The sequence below is a fragment of the Macrobrachium nipponense genome, chromosome 40 (assembly GCF_015104395.2).
Source record: "Macrobrachium nipponense isolate FS-2020 chromosome 40, ASM1510439v2, whole genome shotgun sequence".
NCBI classification, from domain to species: Eukaryota; Metazoa; Arthropoda; class Malacostraca; order Decapoda; family Palaemonidae; genus Macrobrachium; species Macrobrachium nipponense.
Window position 1 is genome coordinate 38139259 of NC_061101.1, and position 6000 is coordinate 38145258.

Consider the following 6000-nt stretch of genomic DNA (forward strand, 5'->3'; position numbering starts at 1 on the left):
ACTGGCCAACACGAATAAATCTTAAAAACAAACTTTTTCGTTAAGATTTGTTTTTCAATACAGAAATGTATTCACCCTAGGGTATTTTGTTTGTCAAACAACTTTCTCAAACTTCATGAATATATAAAGCATACCTCCCCGTTTTTATTTTCATCTCCGCTGAACCGGAGGTGACGATGAAGAAATCCTACGCAGCTTTTAAAGTCGAGAGAATGAATGTGTCAGCGCTGATTCCTCAAAATACGAACAAAGAACACGTGAAAGTGGTGGCCCACGTCCTTACCTGAAAGGAAACACAGAGACCTTTAACGCTATTTTCAGTCATTGTTTTTCTCTTTTGAATCATTTCGGAATATGGAGAATTACGGATATATTCATAAGCAAGCAAACACACCACGATTAGTATCTGTGTATAATTTTTAGCATCTTTGTATGTAGGAATGCGGGCACGGAAAATTATGGATAGGAAAAACCGAAGAGGATTTGTAGAAGCTTTGGAATTAAAGATTTGTCAGCTTGGCATGGAAAAAAAATTGCATGAAAATAAATACAGCACACACTACACCCGTTAACATGAAGCATGAACAGGTGTGTGTGGGGGTGGGGGGTGGGACTGGAGGGATGGAAATGGGGGGTGGGGGGGTTGCGGTAGGGAAGTTGACGCTGACGAAAGTCTAGTCCTGGAGTCCCCAAAGTAGTCAATCCCCTGAGGTCGATAAATTCCTAGAGAGAAAGGGGTTCGATAGACGGAGGGAGCCAATTGAAAATGAGTTAAAGTGAGACATATGAAACAATAAAATACAGAATATGTTAGCACCACATTTGTAAATGACATACACTTGGAATTTATTGCCATTTATTTCATACTCTGTTTACCGACTCGTAATTAAATCTCAAATAATTAATTACTAAGAGGAATCAGAAGGCGATGGACTGATGTAACACCTTGAAGGAGTCGATAGACTACAAAGTTTGGGGGTCTCTGTTCCTGATTGTGATAATGAGGAGGCTTAAACATTAAAAAGCAAGAAAGAAGAGCTGAAGAAAATGTTGAAACGATAAAGTTTTGTGATTGTTAAGAAAGAAGTTAAGACAAACTATTAAAACCTCCGGGTCCAAAAAGAGTTAAAAGAAGGGAGCGGCAAGTTCGGAACATTTGGCAGAAACAGTAGCGCTCGCGAATTAATTTCCAAGTTAAGAACTTCTTAAATCCGGTTTTAATTGTTCATTTGGTTAGCACACAAAAAAATAAAAGGTTACCTTAGAAGAGAAGTTTTCGAATATATATATATATATATATATATATATATATATATACATATATATATATTATATATATATATATATATATATATATATATATATAATGATCTAAAGACTTCGAAAAAATAACGTGATGCGATAAATTAAACATCAGTTACGGCCATCGACTCCTGATTAGTCAATAACGAAATTCATAATCTCAATCACTATTTATAATTCTGTATAACTTATAAATCAATCGAAGTTATTTACTCTTGGATCCTTACGCAGTATAAACCTAATGAAATGTAACGATGATCCGAAAAAAAACTCGCCATATGATACCAGCAAACGCTTCCTCAGCAGTTCTGGCTTACCCCAAGCATTTGGGGCTTGACCACGTTCATCAAATATACATCCAGATATGAAAACAGTAAAAACCACAGTGGATCCGAACAGCTGTTTTAAACACATTTCACGTTATACTGCTGGTTTAGCCTAGGTTTTGATATCCGATTATTTTTTCCACTTAGATTATGATTAAAGAGCACACATCTCTTAGTATTCTAAGCAACGCGATGAAATCTTTAAGGCCTCGTGGTTCTTAAGTAACCTTGATTTTGAAACACAATGGCTTCACTGAAGGAAAAAAAAAATGAAGGGAGAGGATTAAGGGAGTAAACGAGTGGGGTTTATCTTTAAAGAATATGCTCAAACTGCATTTGAAGTAGGAATGCATTACTCTGAAACAAGAGAAGATCCTACATCCCGGAAGGGGCCGGGAGGAAAGTCATCGAACCGGGTAATTAAGGTGCATAAAGAAACAAAAAGTCATCAGTCCAAAGAGGTACTGTGAACACGAGCATCGGCCAATCCAATCAGTCATTGGACTTCTGTATCCGCCTCGCTTAACGATAAAGAAAGAAATAAAGTAAAGACATCAGATGTAAAATAAATCATTTAAACGTGATACAGAAGGTAAATCACTCAATTTTTTAAAAAAGAATCGTTACTATCAATTATAACTTATTATAAATATCTAAGATCTTAATTTGTTCTCAAATCCGCATGATATAATAACTACTGTAGACTAGTGACACACAAATTAACGCAAGTGATTTTCAACCATCCATCACAGTACCATGAGTCAGCAGAAGTACATTAAGGATAATTAAAACCAGGTGTGAGAGTCTTCTAAACGAGAGACTAAACACTGTTATCAACTTTGAGGCTTCAGTAATTTCAGTCATCTTTACTTCACAATTGCTTCAATCTACAGCACGAAAATCCTTTATCAAAGGCATAATAATCTGATAAGCAATTATTTCATAAGGTTTTCTATATTTAATAGCTTTCTTTTTAGTTGAGCTCTCCAAAAGTGGAAAAGGAACACAGGGGTTTTATATTCTTTCATTTATACTTACGAATAGATGCTGGTAGTTCTGAATCTTCATCACTGGGCACTCCCGTAGCGTATATGTATATAAGTATATAAAACAATTAGTTATGATGAACACAAAAATTTTATACATTTATTCTGCACTACTGTGTAAGGTGAACGAGATATCAGAGAGGAACGGCTTCAATATTCAGGAAGCGAAAGAGTGAGTGCAAGATATAGATGAATGGCGAGGTGTGCGTACACACATTCCGCAAACTTGTTAATAAGCATTCTGTTCAGGTACATGTATCGAATAAGTTACAAATAGGGTTCATCCAAAATTCTGTAGTTAAAAAATGTGTGCGCTCGATTTCCACAATATCATCCCTGAAGGAATATAATTTTTTCGAGAAAAAATGACTAATAGTACTTTATAACATGCATCAGCCGAATGCATTTAGTACCTTAAAGGGGTTTCGCCTACACAAAGAGAGACGTAGAGCAATAAACAAATAACTCAACGAAGCATCAAAGTCGTACCACAAACGTTCGCAGCGTCCGAGCAAATCTGGACGGGATGTGAATCACGCTGACTATGAAAATGAGTTCGCAGATCGTCGTCCGTTAACTCCTTCCTTCAACCGGAAAAGAGGATATCCTATGTCAGGGATACCTCATTACGAAGAAGCCGTCATGTATAACACATGACGTACATCCTTTGAATTCCTAGCTTCCCTCAGCGATAATAAAAGAAAATATAGACAAAAAATAGAGCCTGATATGCTCGTGACACACTAGACGCCATGGTGGTGGTCATTTCTTTCATGACCTTTGGCCCCTAAGTACGACCTTGACCTGGACATCCATCCCTCTAAAAACAGGCTTCATTACTAGTGTGTGTATGACAAGTATAAATTCCATCTGGTATATTTCAAAAGTTATGGTTAAGGCTATAATCCTCTCTGAACTTCGACCTTTCGATATGACCTTTGCCACGTAAGTGTTGAATCCCCATCACCAAACGATAATATGTCAGAGGCCTCCATCTTTCAAAAATATCAAAATTACTGTTCTTTAAGAAACTTTAACCTTATCAGAGAGACCAACTTACAGACAGATGTCCAGACAGCTCAATTACTAAACAGTCCCAGACGGTCATCGAGAATCATAAAAACAATAAAGCTAAACATTAAAATGTTCTAAACGAACTAAAAACGAGCAAAACAAAAAACAAATGAAAGCGTTATCACAAAAAAAAAACCTTTTCTCTGCCATACGTCCAAAAAAGTAAAATCTAAAATCAAAACAAAATACACAAAATAAAGATACATATCGCAATAATTCTCGGATTTTTTAATTTATTTATTCATTTTTTAAGAAACGCTTTCTCTCTCTAACTTGATACATTTTCCGTCCCCACACACACACATATATATAATTATTATATATATATATATATATATATATATATATATATATATATATATATATGTGTGTGTGTGTGTAATATATAAATATATATATATATATATACGTATATATATAAACATATATATATATATATATATATATATATATATATATATACATATATATATATATATATATATACATATATTATATATATATATATATATATACACACACACATAATATATATATATATATATATATATATATATATATATATATATATATTTTTAGCAAACATTTTCTACATACAGCCCCTTCAGTGATTTTATACCCATTGACTACTTGAATAGAGGACTAGCGACTCCGATGCTCGGGTCCTCAAGGTCGGATCCCAAAAGGGAATAGCGCGCGCTTTAACAAACGGTCTTATAGTACCTTTTTGTTGTTGTTTACTCAAGTTTTTTTTTTATATGATATTTGATTTCCAAAAAAAGGAAAGACTTTTATCACTGTTTTCTAATAAATATCATTTAAATATTATAATAGTCCTCTATTCAAGTAGCCTATGTTCCACCCTATAACATCTAATCTGATTCCGATTTGGCCTCCCTTTAAATACTCATATATTTATGTTCCATTACCACCTAAGAGACATTTAATTGGTGGTGTTTCCTGGGTCGCTTTCCCCTCCATATGCGTGAATTATTCATTGATATGATAATGAACTTAACTCACCCATTCAATGAATTTTCACTTATTAATTCAAGCAAGCAACGTTTTTCCACTTCCCAGATCAACTGCAGTTCAGGGAGGATCTAGTGGGTTTGAGCCCCTGAACCTCACGGGAAAAGTGAGGTTGTTGTTTAGGGGTTGTATGTTGGCGAGAGGTTGTGATGATCAAATATAGCGTAGGAACCGTAATCTGTGTTTTCAGACTCGTAGCGAGTTTTTTTTTTATTTTCGTCAGTTGGTTTTCTTCAATATATAATTGAATATATATATATATAAGCGAATACCACGGGAAAATGATAAGCAGAAAGTTAGTACCAAGGACTTCCTCCTGAATAGACAGAAGAAAGCGCTTGGTACTGGCTCTGTCTATCATTTTCCTGTGGTATTCGATTATATAATGAAGTCACGTGCATGTACAATGACCTTTTAAGCATACACACACACACACACACACACACACACACATATATATATATATATATATATATATATATTATATACTATATATATGTATGAGAGATTTTTCCTGCGGTAGAAACTTCACAGCACGCTTTGATCAGTTATAATAACTATAAATATATAAATAAATAAAAATAATCATGGTGAAATAATCCACACTGACTTAAAAGCAAATATGAATTGAGAATATATATCATATGATATAAAAAATTAAATATTTAATATATATATATATATTATATATTATATAATATATTATATAATATATATTATATATATTCACACAAAACAATTGCAACAACAACAACAACAATAATAATATAAAAGATATTTTCTGATATTATTAATATTTCCCCAGCTTTCTCTAATCTCTAAAAACGAATTTCAGTAGTTATTAGTACTTCAGCTTCAGCTGTCTCTATAATCTATCACTAGATTTTTTTTAAACTAAGAATGAAGGGGGAGGGGGTGGATAATGAGTAACAATGAAGAGATTAAGTTCTTGTAGGATTCAGTCAATGAATGAATGAAGTCCAACATCAATAATAATCATATTTGCTTGAGATGTCGAGATCAACTAATTCCTTCGGACTTCTGTCAACGAAGTCTCTCGCTTTCTGTCATCGCGAAAAGACTCCGTCGCCTGAAACATACCGACATTTAAGGACACAACTTTTATGTATAGAGTAGGTGACACGACAACACACTTACACACACACATCACGTCACATTACGTCACAATAACTACAAGTATAAACGACACAATAAACTCA